Source organism: Canis lupus, chromosome 6 (genome assembly GCF_003254725.2).
Source record: "Canis lupus dingo isolate Sandy chromosome 6, ASM325472v2, whole genome shotgun sequence".
Lineage (NCBI taxonomy): Eukaryota > Metazoa > Chordata > Mammalia > Carnivora > Canidae > Canis > Canis lupus.
In genome coordinates, this window is record NC_064248.1 from 62,346,027 (window position 1) to 62,367,214 (window position 21,188).

The 21,188-nt window shown below is 38.3% G+C and overlaps 1 long non-coding RNA gene across 6 annotated transcripts in view; it reads left to right on the forward strand.

Moving 5' to 3' along the window:
- LOC125755330 (uncharacterized) overlaps positions 1–21,188 on the forward strand; it is a 99,696-nt gene that overhangs the window by 77,360 nt on the left and 1,148 nt on the right. For 4 of the 6 annotated variants that reach the window (XR_007411546.1, XR_007411542.1, XR_007411544.1 and 1 more), the window contains 3 exons: positions 4,372–4,507; positions 7,147–7,251; positions 19,110–19,267. This is a non-coding gene — a long non-coding RNA (uncharacterized LOC125755330). The remainder of the gene's footprint in view (positions 1–4,371; positions 4,508–7,146; positions 7,252–19,109; positions 19,268–21,188) is intronic. The other 2 variants (XR_007411543.1, XR_007411541.1) reach the window with 2 other exon arrangements.

Genomic DNA, 21,188 nt, shown 5'->3' on the forward strand with positions numbered 1-21,188 from the left:
CTGGTGCTGAGATCTGATGAGACCTGTCCCACATAAATCACATCCTACCGGGATGCCTGCAAGTCCTCTCGCTGAGGCTGTCACCCAAGCCTGTTCAGAGAATCCTTAACGATTTCGTCTGCACAGACGTTGATTCTCATTTCTCTGCACTAATTATTTACTTCAGTTTATGCTTTCAATCTGTAAGTATTATCGCCATCTTCAGCACGCAAAGACCTGTCTTCCTTCTCTTGAAACCATGACTTCACTTGAGATAACTTGGGGTGGCTTTAGAGCATGACTTTCTCACTATTTCGTGTGTCTTCATTTTGCCTTCCCAAACCAGACGGTAAATTCCTTGAAAGAGGAGACCTGAAAATTGGTAATACTTTATATAGACAGAAAGTACCACCAACAACATTTGGACAAAAAGACTGTTGTTGTTCTTAGTAATCGAGAAAATTTGCCTTAATGTGTTCAGAAGACTCTAGATCATTTGCTCTAACATATGTCTCTTCTCCTTTCCCCTGCCTGCCCTCTGCTGGAACTGCTAATGAGCAATAAGAGGGTAAAAGCAGGATGCTGTGTGGGAAACAGGAAAATAGGGACTTGTCTGATTGAAAAGCAAGTTGGGTAACCATGATTTGTGAGTTCACAACCTAGATCTTTGAAGCTCCTCGTTATTTGCCCTTGGATAACTAGCAGTCTCATTACAAGACACCTTATGGGTTCTGCTGTGCTTGGGGATGTGGCTCTACCTACTGGCATGAGATGGACCAAATGACCTTGTGTGTCTTCTACTCTTCTATGCTTCTTCCATCTCTCTCTTGCAAACTTCCAATAGATGGCACATACCTAAGCCAGAGAGTGCCCAAACATGAATGCCCTCCTGTTTACCAATCCCTCAAAACCTTCACCACCCTCAGGTGTAACAGACATTTTCAAGGATCTGGCAAGATTACCAGTTTGGTAATGCAATGCAGAAGGTAAGTTTGAAACTCTAGACTGGTTTCCTGTTTCAAAGGACAGCAGGATATGACAGCTGCTGAGGCAGCCCATTTGCCCTTGGAGAGGAGAAGCAAGAGTGTCTGATCTCTAGATGACCTCTCCTTCCTGCTGGCTCAGGGATGGTGTGAGCAGTCCCACTGCCCCTCCTGCTCTTGGTCTGATGGCTACATCTTATGAAAACAGGGAGGAAAAACATGATTTTTGCTTTTGTTTTATTATTAAAAGAGGCATTCTCTGGAGAGGCAGGATCCATTAGCTGAACCCATTTCAATATCTATGGTTAATTAATTTAGGCAGCTTTAATGTGCTTTTATTATGTAGCCTTTAAAAGCAATTCTGGTAAATGTCCATCCCATAAATAGTAGCACTACTTTATATGTATGATATCCTTTTTGGAAAGGTGAGTCTGAATTATTATCCAGATATTAATTTGCACACAACACTGTCCAGACAATGCAAAAAATGCTTCCTCATAGTTTGGACATTGTTTGATACCTTTTGAAATGGGAAAAACTGTCAGATATGACACTCCATGTTTTAGGTCAGTTAATAAGTTGCCTCCCAAAGCATAACTTTGAAAATCAGTTTTCTACAATAACTGAATAATTGACTTCCCCATATAATTCTGTAAATTAAACACTAGACTTTGAAGTACTAGAAGAAATAGCACAGTTAGCCAATAAACCTTTCTTATATAACGATAGTGTTTTAATTTATTGTATGCATTAGTGTTTATTCATGGCTAAGATTTCATCAATCAGTTTCCCATTTAAAAAAAGATGTCCCTGAAAAACAACAGTGGAGAAATGCTGAGTTCCAAAAACAATGTTGTAAAAGGCAGCAGGCTTAGCATTTTGGGCACATGTTTAACTCAATTATTATAGTCAATACTCATCTGGCTCCAAGTATAAACCCATGTTTTTTAAGGATCTACCTTATGAACTGACTTTCTTGTAATGTTAGGGTTTAAATAAGAAATTATTTAAATTTCGGGATGCCTGGGTGGCTCAGTGGTCTAGTGCTGCCTGCCTTCAGCCCAGGTCCTGATCCTAGAGTCCTGGGATCAAATCCCACATCTGGCTCCATGCATCAAGCCTGATTCTCCCTCTGCCTATGTCTCTCTCTCTCTCTTTCTCTCTGTGTCTCTCATGAATAAATAAATAAAATATTTTTAAAAATTAAAAAAATGAAATTATTTAAATTTCATTAAGAGGTGTGTTGTATTTGTTCAAAATTATAACAATGTCTGATATTATTTTATTTTTTGATATTATTCTAAAATATTTATTTTGCTGCTTTGATGGGCTTCTACACTGCTTTAGGTTTTTAATTTTGTTTACAGTGGTACATTTCAATAGTTGGCTTCAGATTAAATGAATACTAGTATTTTTATTGATATTTTTATTAATTAGTTCTTTCTGAAAATACTTTGACTGAAAATTACTCCACAATAGAACACTTAAGGATCACTAGCACGATAAATATTACTTTTAAATCATTTATTCATCTCATTCATTCAACAAAATTGTATTAACACATAACAGGACTGACTTGTCTTTACATAGGATAGGCATAGGATAGGAACCCATAATATTTTTAGGGACCTGTGTAATGTTTTAATTTCTTTTAAAGTCAGAAGGAGAAAAAAAGAAATTTTAGGTCAAAGAAAATGTTTAAATATATAATACTAATGTATTCATCTTTTTACTAACATGATCATAAAATATAATTTTTAATATTTTTTATAGCAGAAGAGGTCCATGTAGGCTAAAGTTCCCAGAACCCCTGAAAGTCATAATGCAACCTATGCCAAATTTCACCTATACTAGATTCTAGAGATAAGAGGATGAGTAAGACACAATTTTTATGCCCAGAGCAGTCACAGCCTAATGAAGGAAATGGACATAAAACAGTTCACAATGTGGTTTCCTTGAAGTTGTTTGAAATAGTAGTAATAGCTTGAGGAACACAGGTGTTTTACTACAAAAAGTCATTGTTTGAAATAGTTATAGCTTGAGGAACACAAATGTTTTACTCCAAAAGGTCACTTAGCACATAGACCTGGTCTTAACCTTCTTTCAGTTAAATTTACACAAAATAGGATTTGCATATACTTTAATGATACATAGCATGACTGCACGTTTGTTCATTTTAAATACCACTGATATTGCCATCCAGATCTGTAAGTGCAAATGCTCTCATTTTACAAGGAACTTCATTAACAGGGCCACAAAGAAATGCTGGGTCCTCCATATTGCTGGTTCAATGAAGAAAATTAGAAATGTCTCCCAAGCTTAGCAAAGCTTACTTATGTCTTTTGGAATTGTACTGAGGCTTCAGAAATGGAACAGAATCTTGGCTGCACTTTCTCTTTTCATATAATTTCTCGTTTATATGAGATTCATCATTTAGTTTTTCAGTTACTGTTTCTAATGTCATAATTGGGGTAGCCAGAATGTTCTAAACCTAAATCTTCCTCACTAATATTTGGGCCCACTTCCACATTTTTTGTTGTCAGTTGGAGAACGATTTTTGATTACTTTTTATTTTTAGAGCAATTTTACCTGCATTATCTGATTATATACACAAAAGCTTTTTGAATAAGAATGGTGTCATAGGACCTTGGAAAGAGCACAGGCTCAGACAAATCTGGATGTGAATCAGAATTCCATCACTCAAGCTGTATGACCTTGGTCAATTCATTTAAGCTCATTGCATCTCAGCTTCCCCATCTATAAAATGGCAATCATTATGCACGTGTTACAAAGTTGCTATAGAACTAAAATAATGCATATTAAGCATTAGGCCAGAACTTAGAATATAGTAGGTTCTAAATAAGTAGATGCTACTATTATTTGCCATAATTAGGAATTAGGAAACTGATACACAGTCATATTGGTCAGCTTTGAGGGGCTGGAGCTCCCGGTTATTACTGGAAAATTACAGCCTTACTTTTGATCAAGCCTCACTGAGAAAGAGATTGTAGGCAAAAAAATAAAATAAAATAAAAAAAATAAAAATAAAAAACCAGCACAAAAGCAAAAGGCACAGAAAAATCAGTAATACTGAAGCAACCAGATAATCAATATGTATTTATTGAGCACCTTGTAAGTATAAGGTTTTTGTGCATAAGTTGGGAGTACTTTGGGTTGCAAATAGCAAAATCCCAACTTGCTGGCATGAAAAGAATTTATTGGCTGATGTAACTCAAACACAGGATGTAGGAAACTGGTCCTGGAGATGTCTGGATTCAGTTATCAGGAACACTTTTAGGACTTACACTCTTCATTTCTGACTTGTGTTTCTGATTCTGTTTACAGATAGCTTTCTCCATGCCATGGGGAGCATGGCTCCTAGTAACTTTGGTCTCTCATCCTATTCTAGCAGCTCTTCTACCAGCAAAGAAAGAGGATTTCTTCCCTTTTGGCTCCAGCCTGAAAACCATCCCAAGGATGACTTGCGTTGCATCAACAGAGGTTCCATACTCCATCTCAAAGCAAACGCCAAGCCAGGAAGATAGGTAATATCCCAGGGTATTAGCTCATAGAATACAAACTTGAATTTATTTCTTAACATACATGTCTTTTAATGGAGAAAGTTAAAACCACTTGGGTACTGTCTCAGAAAAAGCAGAACTCTCTAAAGAAGGTGCCTGGAGGCTGGACCACAAACTGACATCCCGTTGTTTGAAAAAGTCCTGGGGGAATGCATTATTCTAACAGCTTGCTTAATGTTTTGCTTCCTGTGGAGTGGGCTGGAGGTGGAAACTCAAAGCCGACTTCTACATTGAGTTCTAGAGTAGAAGAACTTCTCTTAAAATCTCTGCTGATGTTATTTGAAACATTGAACTGTTGGGGCGCCTCGGTGACTCAGTCCATTAAATATCTGACTCTTGATTTCAGCTCAGGTCATGATCTTGGGTCCTGGAATTGAGACTTGTGTCAGGCTCTGTGCTTATCAGAGTCTGCTTAAAGATTCTCTCCCTCTGCCCCTCCCCCTACTCTCTCTCTTTCTCTCCCTCCCTCTCTCTAACTCTCTCCTCCTCAAATAAATAAATCGTTTTTAAAAAAAAAAAAAAAAAAGACATTGAACTGTCCACTCATGGTTCCAGTACCTCAGTGTCCTCTCATTGTTACATTCATGGGAGGACATGATATTATATTTGAGATCTGGGGAGCTCGTGACTGGGTGTGGATGCAGTGTTTTGGCTTTTTATGCCAGCATCAGCATTTCCCCACTCATCTCATATTTCTCCAGTCAGTTGGGCCCTCCATGCAAGGTTATCTTGATTACTTTAGGTCTTTTTGGTCATAAATCTTTCTTAACTTTTTACCTCAAAATGTTGTCTCTTACCCACTTAGGTTTTCTTTTTTCTGTCTCAAAATTAGAGGTATCCCTACCTTTTGCCAGCACAAAATTCTTCCCTCTTTCACTTCCCTTAGAAACTAACTGCATCTGCTGCTTCAGCTTCTATTCACATCTTGGATTACCCCTCTGCTGAATCTTTCTCCACATTTCTCCTATGGGACTATCCCTCGAGATATCAGCAAAAGAGAGAATGTATGTGGAAGCACTCTATGGCTTTAAAGTGGAATATAAGTTTGGAATAACATTGTATCCTGTCTTTCTTCTTCACCATCCTCTCAAAAAAGTACCAGTGTAGTGCAATTTTGGGGTTTACTTTCACTATTCAACTCATTACTTAACATCCTAAAATCTGATGTCTCCTAATGTATGTTGAGGGGCCCATGTCTTTGTTGACCCTTCTGCCAGCATGTGACACATTTGCCTTTGCCTCCTCTTTTGATGTCTGTAACTCACTGCCTTGGTCCACCTTTGCCTTCTCTGACTACTCTCTCCTTTAATGCCCATCTGTTTCCTTCTACCTCTGAGTGTGAGTGGTCTCCATCATTCTGTCCTTGCTCCTTCTCGCCCCGCCCCCACCCGTCTTGTTCTCATAAATACTTCTTAAAACAAATCCTGAATCTCTCTCTTCCCCTCAACCTGTTAAATGCCCTCTGATAATTTTAATCTACTTATCTCACTAGCCCCCAAACATAAGGTATATAAAATAAACTCTCACCCTATCCTAGATATCTTCCACTCTATCTCAGCCAACAGTGTTACTTTTCTACCCAGTCACCTGGACTTGAAACCTTGGTTCCCTCTTTGATTTCTTGCTCTCTTTCCCTGAATCCATGTGAAGCCATATTTTAAGAGAACACATTTTTCTATTCACCCACCTTCATTATGTCTCTCCCTCCTTCTTTCTCTTTCTTCAGGCAGCGATAGTTCAGGCTGCTGGAATAGCAATCTATTATTTTGCTTTCAGTAAGGTTGTCCAGAAGTATTTTGTGGCTATACTTTTTTTCTCTTCCTCATTCTTGATTCTTTCCCTTTCCTAAATTAAATAACCATTCAAACTTTATTCATAGAGATCACTAAATCTTCTTCTACAAATGCCTTTCTCAAAACCTAAGTACACGCATGTTTAGAACGGCATGTTAGGTAACAGGTGTTAAGTTGACTGCTGTCTATAAGCATTGACATGAAAAAGTACATTTCATAGCTATGTGTTTTATTAATATAATTTGCATCTTCAAATCAGAAACTTCATATTAGGATAACATTTCAACCGTATCTGACTTAGAAAGCCAATGTTTTGAGGATCTAATGATGGGCTAATGAATGTGCATTCAACATATTGCTTAAGTTTTGATACATTTACAGCAATCATCAGCACCTAATTCCAGTTTATGTGTAAACTCATCAGAAACATCACCTCAGTCTCTAGGACTCGTGTCTTCTAACTTTATTTTTGCAGATCCTGTTAATTAAGAATGATTAAGGACAGCTTTATTTTTCCCAGTTTCAACATTAAAGATGTATGTTGTAGCAGTAGCATACTGTGCAGCTATAAAAAAAAAAAACAAAAAACAAGAGAAGCTCTTTATGTGTTTATATGGAAAGAGCTCTGTTGTAAACCGAATGTTTGTATCCTCCCCCAAATTCATAGTTGAAGCCTTAACCACCAATGTTGTGGTATCTGGGGCGGGTGGGGGGAGGGGTAATTAGGGTTAGATGAGGTCATGAAGGTGGGTGGGATCACTGCTCTTATAATAAGAGACACTGGAAGACTTGTTATCTCTTTCTGCCTAGTGAGGACACAGTGAGAAGGTGGCCATCTGCAAGCCAGGAGGAGAAATCTCTCCAGAACCTAACCATGGCTGGCACCCTGACCTCAGCTTTCCAGTCTCCAGAAATGTGAGAAAATAAATTTCTGTTGTTTAAGCTACCTAATCTATGGGGTTTTGTTATGGCAGCCCAAGCTGATTAATACAATCTCCAAGATTTATTTTTAGGTAGGGAAAAAAAAGGGTGCCAAAATAGCATACTGTTGGGGTTGGGAAAAAAAAAAAAAGGAAGAGTCTATACTTGTACTGACTTGTATATACATTCTAAAACTCCTAGGGATAAATGAGAAACTAGTAATGTTGGTTACTTGTTCAGGGGGTATGGGAGATTGGCAGATAGAGGGCAGGGGTGGTAGAAAGGAGATATTGCAGTATATCTTTCTATATTTCTTGATGCTTGAACTATGTGAATGTGCCACTTCAAACAAGTAAATAAATAAAATTTATTAAAAAAATAATAAAGCCATTTGGAAAAACAAGATTATATTGAAATAAGGAAAATATTGATTATATTAAAAGAAAATTGCTGATTAGCAGAATAGTTATGAAAGAAGTTGGCATTTAAAGATGAAGGAATATGAGCAGTTATATTAGATCGCTTTCTTGGTCAGTTATTTAATAATTGCTGTGACTATGTAGACAGTTACGATTGTCCTTAAATGAACTTCTGATCATTTTCTTGCTTTTAACTTCCATTAAGGATTTCTTTTCCATTGGTCGTCTGGCCTATCTCTTATTCCCATCAACTCTTTTTAAAAAAATATTTTTTTTAAAGATTTTATTTATTTATTCATGAGAGACACAGAGAGAGAGAGAGAGAGAGAGAGAGAGAGAGAGGCAGAGACACAGGCAGAGGGAGAAGCAGGCTCCATGCAGGGAGCCCAACATGGGACTCGATCCTGGGTCTCCAGGATCAGGCCCTGGGCTGGAGGCAGCGCTAAACTGCTGAGCCATCCGGCTGCCCTCTTTTTTTTTTTTTTTTGAAGTAAGCTCTGCACCTAGCATGGGACTTGAACTCATGACCCTTATATCAAGAGTCATATGCTACATCGACTGCATCAGCCAGCCACCCTCTCCCCTCCATCAGTTTATTTTGAGCCGTTTTGTCATGACCCCAAAGTGCCTTTGTTTCTGTCCCCACATTTTTATAAATGTCATCTCCGGGCAGCCCGGGTGGCTCAGAGGTTTGGCGCCACCTTCGGCCTGGGGCGTGACCCTGGAGACCCAGGATCCAGTCCCGCATCAGGCTCCATGCATGGAGCCTGTTTCTCCCTCTGCCTGTGTCTCTGCCTCTCTCAATCCGTGTTTCTCATGAATAAATAAATAAAATATAAATAAATAAATAAATAAATAAATAAATAAATAAATAAATAAATGTCATTTCCATTGCCTGGACTACCCTTCTATTTGTTCCTTTTGATGAAGCTCCCCCAAATGGAGGGGAGTGTTTTTCCTGACAACACTCTAAATTTTTGAACAGCTCTGATATTCTCTATGCACTTTTTACCTCTTGTCAAATTCAAAAAATTCAGGGCCACACAACATATTCATTTTACATCCCTAATGCTGGCATCCAATAGGCACACTTGATGGTTGAATGAATGAATAAATATACACTCTGGCTGAAATGTTAAAGACAAAGATACCATAGTAGTCCATAATATAATTCTAGCCAATGCTCAGGGAAAATGCTTCACAGGAGGGTTTGAACTCTCTGCAATGCAATTGTGTTATTCAAGTCGTGATTTCCTTATAAGAGCTGAATAGTATCAGGACAATTTCAGTGTATGTGTGGCCAAAGCAAGTGCAGAATTCTGTCAGGACGATTCTCCATGAGCCTTTTGATTTGGGGAGGAAGGTTTCAATTTTGTAGATGTTTTGTGTGTGTTTTGAAAACTCTGTTGAGCATCCCCATACTAAGGCATCTCTTTGAGGATCTTCTCTGTTTAAGAGCATTTTATTTCTAATATTTTAAAGTATAGATGACAGCTCTCAATCTAGTGGATTTTATCCTTATCTCCAGAAAACCACATTTTTTATGCTTCGTGGTAAAGTAAGTTGTGTATCTATAGAAATCACCCTGTTTAAGTGAGCCTTTGGCTGGAACCTCAGATCTATGTTTGCTTGCCAAAGAGCAAAAAGGAAAGCAGGGTGATTTCTGTCACTTCATAGTAGATACCTTTTTCTTTTTTTTATTTTTATTTTTATTTATTTATGATAGTCACAGAGAGAGAGAGAGAGAGAGAGGCAGAGACGCAGGCAGAGGGAGAAGCAGGCTCCATGCACCGGGAGCCCGACGTGGGATTCGATCCCGGGTCTCCAGGATCGCGCCCTGGGCCAAAGGCAGGCGCTAAACCACTGCGCCACCCAGGGATCCCCTAGATACCTTTTTCATGCATCTGTCTCAGAGGTGTTCTTTTAAAATATTGTAAAATGTGCAGAAAACAAATCATTAATATTTTCTAGCTGAAAGAATTCACTTGCCACTTTTCGGAGGGTTTCGGCTATGTCAATAAGGCACTAGGGAGACAGATATTAGAATGAGGCCCATTATCTTTTGTTAATTCAGTTTGCCCTGAACAAAGTAGATGAAATAAATGCTTGAACTCCAACTATTCAGACGTGCTTGTATAAACATGGCCTCATGATAATTTGTCTTCAAAGTTCATTGACTTTAACTGTCTTACTGATGCTGTGAAAATGTGTCCACTTGTATATCTAACGTATTAGTGTTTATTTTCTATAATATCTTGAGATCTAATGGACAGCATGATGAGTGTAGTTAATAAAACTGTATTGTATACTGGAAATTTGCTAAGACAGTAGATTTCCGGTGTTCTTCACAGAAAAGAAAATATGTTTGGAGATGGCTATGTCATTAATCAGGTTAACTGTAATAATTATTTTGCCATGTATATGTGTATCAAACATCATGTTGTAACCTTTGATTATATACAATCATTATTTAAAAAAAAAAAAGATTTGCAATAATTGAATGCAGAAGCTATGAGAATCCAGCTGTCCTCCATTTTGCAAAAATGTAAAATAATGCCACTCAGTACATATTTCTCATTTTGGAGACTATGGTTATTTTTTTCATAAGAAATATATTATTTGTCTTCACCTAAAAAAAATCCAAAACATTTTCTATAGTAATGAGCACCTTCAAAGCCTCAGTTCAATATACATTTGAGCACAATCCTTATACTTGTCTCAGTATAAATAGCACATTTGTTCTTAGTGACATGTGGCTAACGGCAAAACTTAAATCCAACAGAATTTCCCAGACCTTAGTTCTGATGTCGTTTCTTGCAAGGTTTGAATATAAAAATGACAGGAATGTAGAATATTTCTCCTACCCCAGAATTTTAGTATTTTGCAGTCACCAAATGTGCAAAATCTCCAGATTTTCCCTCCTCCAGGAAAGAGTGTCTCAATTAAATAATTAATTAAGCCCTTTAAAAAAACCAGCAGTTCCCTGTGGGTTGCTTTTATAATTGCCTCTACATTCAACAACTAAAGGTCTACCTAAATTAATTGTCTCACTTGTTCTCAACATAACATTTTACCTAATTCTTGCAGTTGTTTATTGTATAGCTCATGTGTCTTTCTCTGTTTGTTGTCATCAGCTGTTCAAAATCATAAGGCCCCAGAAGCTATGACCTAAGTATCCTTAATTTATTTTCTGTGGGGCCTGAACAGCATTATATGATACTAAACAGGTAATAATTATTTTTAGTGTGATGCTGATGAAGACAGGAATCTAGAGTAGGCTGATAAAATGTGAATTTAACATGAAAACAGAAACTTACTGAAGCTCCAGTGCTATTTATAGCACACAGTAGTCTATCAGCTACTGAAAGCAGTGATGAGAATGTTCAAATAGCCAACTCCCAATAGTTCATAGGGCACGTGTGTCCCTTAAATTGCTCACCTGCTTTCACCCTACAGCCATGTTTCTGTTTTTGTGACTCCAGCCAGAGGCTGAGAAGGTGCACATGAGGTCAAATAAGCGACTTTTCTAATACTGATACTTCTAGTAATAAGGTTCCTCAGAGAGAAGGTGGTTAATGATCGCTAAATCATTATTGTGAGAGATTATTGTAGAATTTAGATCTTGATGGTCAACTTGCATTAATAAATCACATTCATTGAGTGCATGGTTGGTAGAAACATGGAAAAATTCTTTTTTCTGGCAGAAGCTCTGTAGGGCAAGTCTGACTGTGGAAGATCTTAAATCCACAGGAGAAAATCAAATGGCTCATCTTGATGAACTAGCAGTGCTTGGAGGAGCAAGCCTTAAGTAGAACTGAGGAATTTAACCTTTGTTCTAGTCCTCCCTTTTGTCAGCAAGAAAACTGTCAAGGTTGATTTCAAATGAATCATCCTTGGCATTTTTTCCCCCTAAAACCGCTTATCTGTCACTTCATAGAAATTGCTACTTGTCCTCAGTGTTATGAGTACTAGCTCAGACATTGCGGACAATTGATTATACCACAGAAGTTGAAGGAAAAAAAAATATATATATAATAATTATATATATATATACATATAATATTAAATAAATAAATAAAATTTCCCTTGAACTGGCTATGTATCAATAAACTCAGCAGTTTTAGAGTTAAGGTCTGAAACCATAGCCATTTTGTCACTTAGCCACCAGTGTTCTCCAAGAAAGATTAGGAAATGTTTGGCTTAGAGACAATCCTTAAAAAATACTGAAAAATGCATTTTTGCCAGCTGTATTAATATTACTTTTACTTAGAACATCACATTTCTTCACATTTTTAAAATGTTTGTAAGGTGTGCTTATGATAACATTTTTTCCACCTTTCAAGAAAACCCAGACCCTTAAGCACATGTGTCTTTAAGACGCAGACTTGGAGGGACACTTGGGTGGCTCAGTGGTTGAGCGTCTGCCTTTGGCCCAGGTCACGATCCTGGGGTCCTGGGATCAAGGCCCACATGAGGCTCCTCACAGGGAGCCTACTTCTCCCTCTGCCTGTGTCTCCACGTCTCTCTGTGTCTCTCATGAATAAATAAATAAAATCTTAAAAAAAAAAAAGACACAGACTTGGAGCATTTTCGCTCCTGAAGTCAGTTCGACCTACCGAGGGAAGTGTTGAACTATCTGTAATGGTTTCATTCTCCCATGCTTCTGAAGATGTAGCTGTTTTGTCATGTGATTCTCTTTCATCTTTTAATTGCTTGCAGTCCTTCTTTTGAGAACAGACAATGTGCTTTTTGAATTTAATTGAATAGCCGCTCTAGAATAATGTGACAAGGAAATGTCATATTCTTAGATTCCAGTATGTGTTAAGATGGGTATAGTCATTTCTGGAAATTCCCATATCAGATCTATGTTAACTCTTCCAGGAAATGTGACTAGGGCAGCCCAACAGGACTCTTCCCCAAGCAGAGGCGAACAGATGGAAGCTAGAAGCACCATTTTCATCCTGGCAGGATTAAGACAGGACCTAGCAAACTGAACTAGCAATATTCAGTTTTCTGGTGTTTTGATGATATTCACATGGGCTCCTCCAGAATGCCTGTTCCCATATACCATGTAGATCTAACACTGCCTGTTTTTTTTTTTTTTTAAGATTTTATTTATTTATTCATGAGAGACACATCGAGAGAGAGGCAGAGACACAGGCAGAGGGAGAAGCAGGCTCCATGCAGGGAGCCTGACATGGGACTCGGTCCCAGGACTCCAGGATCAGGCCCTGGGCCAAAGGCAGGCGCTAAACCGCTGAGCCACCCAGGGACCCCCAAACACTGCCTGTTTTGATTTGGGGCCAAACCTACTCTGCTTTCAGACTATGTAAAAATTGTAGTAATACTCAATAAGCAATTAATGGTGCAAACAGTACTCATGGTATTATTAGAGTTCAGCAAATTTGTTTAATTTAATTAGGCATTTAATTTCCTTCTGGTGTTTTTTATAAAACAAGAGGAAGGAAAAATAATCTCAGTTATTAACTACTTTAAGCTATTCAGTTACTACCTCTTGGGCTGTAGCAAACCATGAATCTTTTAAAAGCAAAACAATTTAAAGTACAGTAAAAATTATGCTTAAATTTTCAAAAGGCAATGGAAATATAATTCTTTTTAAAAGGCATATTACTTTCACCATATTTCTTAGAATAAATATTATAAAGCAGTATAAAATTATATAGAATACAGTATTATAGAGAAATATATATCCTGAAGACTATACCCCAAAATGTTAGCCCATTCTTCATCAGCTAATATTCATCCGTGTTTCCTGACAATGCCCAGCCTTTTCTCCTGATCTCTTCCTTACCAGTGACCATTTCTGATGAGCATCAAAATATTACAAGGCATACAATGTTACAAAGCTCAAGAAACATTAACAAGTTGAAGGAAGGCTACAACTGAAAGGATAATTAATCCCTAAAATTAATTAGAATGTCAGAAAGAGTTCTTGGCAAGTTAATTAGAGTCGAAACTTCTTTCTTTTCTTCTTAAAGATGCATAAAAGTGTGATTCTTTTTTTTCTATATATTTGTATCCCCTTTCCTCCTAAAATGATGTAGCTATCACAGAATGCCCACAGGGTGGAAAAAATGCTTTCCAAGGTAATCTTCCTGCTTTTGTTTTTCTTTCTGTATTTTTGAAAAAAAAAAAAATCTTTCTTTAAAGGCTTTTCTAATTGTTTTCCACTTTTGAGTTGGCAGATGACATAGTTAATTAATTTTTTCTCAGTTATAATGAATACACTAAAAGCAATTCAAGAACTGAATGGAGAATTGAAGCCCATATGTTAGGATATAAAGCATAAAATATACCCTAGGCTAGTAAATTATTGATAATCTGTGCAGCATTTTATATTGATGCATATATTGATTTGCTGGGATGTTTAAATAAATTATCAGGAAAATTTAATAAGTAGCTACATGTATGACCTGTATGAACACAAATTCCCATTTTTCTCTGGGTTTCACATAGAAGGCGAAATATATATATATTTATATAATGGAGATAGTAGTGTGAATCACAAATCACATTTAAGAATTAGATAATCTTGGCATGCGTCATTCTTAATTTACATTCAAACTATACTCATATGTGTGATACCACCAGGATGTATATTTTCTGCAGATAATGTTTCCTTAAGGTAATTTTTCATGCAGATTTCTCTGAGTCCAGGTGACTCTCATGTAAGATATTATTAGGATTGTAGGGGATGCCTTTCTAGTTATAAAAGGCTGTAAAAGAGGCCTGAAGGCAGGTGACAAATCATTGGCAAACTCCCCATTATTGGGGAAATATACTTGGTGGAGCCCTTACCTTGTATGAGGCTCTCAGCTGGGCAGTGACACTCAATTTTGTCACTTTTAAAATAAGTTAACAGGGACACGTGGGTGGCTCAGTGGTTGAACGTCTGCCTTCAGCTCAGGTTGTGATCCCAGGATCCTGGGATCGAGTCCCACATCAGGCTTCTCTCCCTCTGCCTATGTATCTGTCTCTCTCTCTGTGTCTCTCATGAATAAATAAATAAAATATTTTTTTAAAAAATGAGTTAACAATATCACCCATATCCCAGCTGTAGTACATGGATTTCTCTCTCTTTTTTTTTAAAGATTGTGTGGCTGAATAATGATGGACACTCTTTCCATCAAGAGGTAGTGTCTGTTTCTTCTCTCTTGATCTGACCAGACCTATGACAGCTTTGGCCAATGCAGGATGCCAGAAATGATGCCATGCTAGTTCCATGTGTAGCTCTTAAATAGCCCAGCAGCCTCCACTTCTCCCCTCTAGAAAGCCAACCATCAGTTAAGAAGTGAGTCTACTTTGAGACCACCATTCTGTGAGAAGCCCAAGCCACAGGGAGAGGCCTTGGAGGAAGAGACTCAGAAGACAGAGAGGCCAGGGAACACTGAGGTATTGGTGATGTAGAGAGAGAACCTTCTTGGAAGTAAATCTTGCAGCTCCAACTGCCCCAACCAAGTCCACATGGATCAGACATGAGCCACCTAGACAAGTCTTTGCCAAATTTCTGACTTACAAACCATTGGCAAAATAAAACAATTGTTTTAAGCCTCTATGTTTCAGGGCAGTTTGTTATACAGCAATAGATAACTGGAACGAAGAGTAAGAAAAATAAATTCATGATGATGAAGAGCTGAAGAAAGATGATTCAGAGGAGAAAATATGTAAAGGGTGAAATAAGGAAATGTATAACAAGCACCTCAGAAGCAAGAGTTCAGGTAATAGAAATGATGAGGCTTTCTCCATAAAAACCACTAGAAGTTTGCCAGTTACCCACTGATGCATAGTGCAGGTCTCAATTTAAAGGACCCTCTACTATAATTTTATAATGGTGCTGGCAAGAAAAAAAGTGCAGGGAGATAATCTGACACCATTTTTTACATGATTTTATTTATTTATTTATTTATTTATTTATTTATTTATTTATTTATTTATTTTTAAAGAGTTTATTTATTCATGAAAGACACATGGAGAGAGAGGCAGAGACATAGGCAGAGGGAGAAGCATGCTCCTTGCAAGGAGCCTGATGTGGGACTTGATCCTGGATCCTGGGATCATGCTCTGAGCTGAAGGCAGACACTCAACCACTGAACCACTCAGGCCCCTCTACGTGATTTTATTTATGAGTTGTCCCTTGGGATCCCTGGGTGGCGCAGCGGTTTGGCGCCTGCCTTTGGCCCAGGGCGCGATCCTGGAGACCCGGGATCGAATCCCACATCGGGCTCCCGGTGCATAGAGCCTGCTTCTCCCTCTGCCTATGTCTCTGCCTCTCTCTCTCTGTGTGTGACTATCATGAATAAATAAATAAAATCTTTAAAAAAAAAAAAAAAAAAGAGTTGTCCCTTACATTGTCAAGCATATAGAATATACATAACCTAAATTTATTTAAAATGCAATCAAGTTTTTAACCAATATTCAATACAAGATGGTTCCCGTTTGTCAGGGGAAGTTGGGGAACAATTTGTTGTAATGAGATTTGGCCCTAGAATGGGTTTGTAAAAGTTTTACCCGACCATGAAGGGAATGAAAAAAAAGAAAAGGAGTAAATTTCATTGAAAGCCTGTTATTGTCAGGTTTTGCATATTTTCTTCTTCCTCTTCTTCTCCTTCCCCTCCTTGTTCTTCATCATCATCATCATCATCATCATCATCACAGAAGTGATAACATTTGTTGAGTATGAGTGATAACATATGTTGAGTACTCTAACTGTATGCTATAAAGCTTATTTACATGGATCATCTCAATCTTTGTAACACCCTAAGGTAGACATCATATTCATTTTACAAATGAAAAACTCGAAGCTCTGTGTATCAAGTTGATTGATCAGGATTGTTCGGAAGCCAGGATTTGACCAAAGGACTATTTGAATACTGACTAAACCAGTGAGGAGGACAGGGTACACATGTGCCATATTTGTTTAAGATAATTTTATTTAATCCTCTTCATACCCATCTAAGGTCAATATTACTATTCCTCTTTTGCATACAAGGGCATTAGGGTCAGAAAGGTTAGGCAAATTGTACAAGATCACACACCTGTGACAGAGCCAGGATTCAAATCCAAACCATGAACTCTACTACTGCACAGCAATTAACAGGCATTTGGAACAATAGAATCATAGACTCTTGGCCTGGTATATCCTCTTCTAAGAACCAAAAACCATTCTTATGAAGGTGGGCTGATGAGAGGCCAGAAAGGAGTATGCTATCCATTGATTTATTAAGCCATTCTCTCAACACCTGAATTGACAATTCAGCAATAAAAAGATGTCTGTCTGCCAAGAGCTTCTCAACTGGCAAGTAGTACAGTACTGTGTTGGGAGTGAAAATAGATACAGGTCCACCACATCCAGCTTAGGGGGCTCAAGGAAGTCTTCTTAGAAGGAGTAATGCTTTCACTGAGTCTTAAAGGAGGCCTAGGAGTTACCCGAGTAGGGATGGGATCAAGCACATTCCAGGTGATAGAACATCATGTGTAGAGGCCCACATAAGACAAAGGATGGGGAAGTGACCAGAATGAGGATGTGAGAGGGTGTCTTGCAGACCATGAGAAGACATTTGGACTACATTCTTAGTGTACAAGAAGCCGCTGGAGGATTTAAGCAAGGGAGTGGCATGGCTAGATTTATAATTTAGAAATACCACTCTGGATAAGAGGACTGTTGCAATAATCCAGGAGACCGATAATTATATTCTGGACTAGGTGGAGTATTTGGAGAGATATGGATAGATTTGAGCCATTTTAGGAAGATTATCTATCAGAACATAATGATTGATTAAATGCTGAGGCAAAGGAGAAAGCTAAGCTAAAGAGAATATTCAGATTACTAACCTGAGCAGCTCTCTGAGTGAATGGAAGAGGAGAAGGATTCTGGGGGGAACATGATGTGTTCCTGTGGGCATGTTGAATTTTGAGTTTTTGTGGGACAGCCAAACAGAGATGTCTTCCTAGGCGATTCCGATGCTCAGGGGAGATTGCAGGACCAGAAATGAAGGTCTGGGCATTGCGGGCATTGAGAAGGTATTTGAGTCATGGACCTAGATTAGTCCACCCACAGCAGAGAACAGGAAAAGTTGGAGGAAAAGAGAATGAGGCTAGACAACTCTGGGAAACACTAACATTTAAAAGCAGTAGGACATGGGGCACCTGAGGGACTCCGCATTGGTTGTGTCTGCCTTTGGATCAGATCATGATCCGGGGGTTCTGGGATGGAGCCCCATGTTGGGCTCCCCAGTCAGAGGGGAGTCTGTTTGTTCCTCTCCCTCTACCCCTTCCCCTGGCTCATACTCCACCCTTTCAAATAAATAAAATCTATAAAAGCAGTGGGACAAAAGAAGAAGGAGGAGGAGGAGGGGAAGGGGAGAAGAAGGAGAGTAGCAGCAGCAGCCAAGACAGAATAGTACCATTGATGCAAAAGAGGAAGCAGGAAGGAGGATTCCTAGGACATGTGTGTTCTGATGCTATGCTAAAACAGTTGTGGATGATACCACAAGAGCAAACATGACAATTCCCTGGAATCACAACACTGGCAGTTCATTGTTCTTCTATATGGAAATGAAGCAACTTCATTTCATAAAGAAATGAAGGGAGCTTATCAAAGCCCTGGAGCATGTACACACACACACACATACACACACACACACACAAATTTCAACTACAGAGAAGTGTTTTTCTTTTCTATAGCATTTAGATTACCTAAAACTTGAAAAGATTTTTCCCCACAATCTATTTCTGCCCCACATACAGTTAAGTAAGAAATAACCATACAAAATAGTTCTGGAAAGACAATGTTGCCCAAAGCTCTAAGAAACTGAAAACAAAAAGAATTATAAAATGTCAGGGCCACAGTAACCTTTGCAAATCATCATAAAACATCACAACTTGTTCGGACTCAATACATTTATGTAATATTCTGTACTGTTCAGGATACTTTGATCATCTCATTAGCCACTAACGTGGTTGTAATGAAGTAGAAGACTCTGGCATCAGTGGGTTATTACAATGCTAAGAGAAGATAATAAGCAGCATAAGAGAGGAATAGAAAGGGTTACCAAAGTTTAGAAGGGGGAAATGTTCCTTATATGGGGGTGGTAAGGAGAAGAAAAAACTGAGCTTTGAAGAGCCGAAAGTGATGATGGCATCCCTGCTCCTGAGGTAAGCACTTTATATGTTATCTCATTTGAAGGACTTGTGTGTGTTGCATGGTGGAAATGGGCAATTTACACAAAGGCAGATAGGAACTTTGGTATTCATCAAAGTGCCTGGTTCAAGAGCACAAAACTATTAATATTAGGGGTTATCATTAATTGAATACTTCCTTGTGCTGGGCACAATAAATGCTATCACATTTCTTCCTCAAAACAACCTAGAGATTAAGGTATTTTTTTTTTAATTTTTATTTATTTATGATAGTCACAGAGAGAGAAAGAGAGGCAGAGACACAGGCAGAGAGAAGCAGGCTCCATGCACCAGGAGCCCGACGTGGGAATCGATCCTAGGTCTCCAGGATCGCGCCCTAGGCCAAAGGCAGGCGCCAAACCGCTGCGCCACCCAGGGATCCCGAGATTAAGGTATTATAACTTCCACTTTACATACAACTCTCATTTACATATAAATTTAAGTGAGTTACCCAAGGAAACTCCCTGGTGAAAAAACAAATAGGCATACTCAACCAAGAATTTTGAAGAGAATGGGTTTAAAGGTATGGACAGGGTAAAAACAATGAACAAGGGATGTTGAGGTACTCAGAGACTCCCAAAAACAGGAAGCCATTGCCACCCCCAGATGTAGATAATTTGAGGAACATCATTAAGCAAGCAGTTCAGCTGACCTGTAGCAAATTAGTTGCTTCTTTTCAGAACATAGGAGCTAGGAATTCTAACTTTGCGGCTTTCATTGACATCTTTACATTAAACACATATGTGATAGTTGTTATTTTGGATCTGTCAGTCCCTTCTGCACCTACTCTGATCAACATTTGTGATGCTAGGAAACACTTTGGGAAATTGGAGAAAGTGGATGACCCTAAACACAGCCTCCTTATACACTGAATATTGCCGAATACTCTTTCTGAAAATGCTGTTGACTTTGTGTTTTTTTGCATCTTGTTTTTTTAAAGAATATTCAATGTTATGTGCTTAAATGTGGGTTTTGAAATGTATGCTGCTTATTAGTTCCATGTAAGTAGTTATCAGAACCCAGTCAGGAGCTGGAATCACCTAAAAGGTTGCCCCCTAGAAGAAGCTATGGTTATAGAAGGGTGTGGATGTTATAGAACCATGGGAAAGTAGGAAAGGAATGAGAGGAATAAATATGTTGACCTGTCTCTCTGCTTGCATCAAATTTAATGATTGTTATGTGTAAACACTAAGGACTATTATCAGGATGCATACTTATAGTACTTACTTGATCTGTATTTCTTGCACTGGGATGGATGAGAACACCCTTGAGCTCTCATTCTCTTTTAGGATTCCCACACCCATTCCCCATTGAAAGTAAAGCTTGAATCTTCTAAAAATAGAGTACGAAAGGACTAATGCAGGAATGTCTATTTTAATCCTGAAATAATTGCTATCTAAAATTGACTCCAAATGTAGGTACCAGCAATATTATCAGTGGAAAAGTTGCCTTTGTTTTGTTTTTTGTTTTTTTTTTTTAAAGTTGCCTTTGTATCAGTGTCCATCCAGGAGAACGAAAACAGATCTAGGTATTTCAAATGGAGGAAATTTAAATAGGGAATTGGTTATAAAGATCTTAAAACGTGGGATTCCTGGTTGGCTCAGTGGTTGAGCATGGGCCTTTGGCTCAGGGCATGGTCCTGGAGTCCCAGGATCAAGTCCCAAATTGGGCTTCCTGCAGGGAGCCTCCTTCTCCCTCTATTCTCTGCCTCTCTGTGTGTGTCTCTCATGAATTAAAAAATAAAATCTTAAAAAAAAAAACTTAAAATGTGTGGAAGAGCAAAAAGAACAATTTGACCATAATAAACCCTACATCATTGGGGCGCCTGGGTAGATCAGTTGGTTATGTGTCTGACTATTGGTTTTGGCTCAGGTCATGATCTCTAGGTCCTAAGATTGAGCCCTGCATTGGCCTCCCTGCTGATTATGAAGCATACTTGAGATTCTCTCCCTCTCCCTCTGCTCCTGCCCCTTTCCCCATGCATGTATGCTTTAAATAAATAAATATATAATAAACCCTAGATCATCATTTATGATTGCATCCCCAGTGCCTAGCACAGTACATAGCATGTAGCAAGGGTTCAATAAATATGCATAGAATCTATGATTACATTTGTGGGTCAGGTTTGGTCTGTCAATCTAGGAAAGCCATGAGTTCTGTTGGAAAGCAACCTATATGACTGTGATATTTCAGTGAATGTGGATATATGGTTTGATCTTTGGTAGGAAATCACATTCAAAGCCTTCTGTTCACAATCTGCCAATGGATATTTATTGAATATTTACTAGGTGCTAGGTACTATTCTTGGCACTT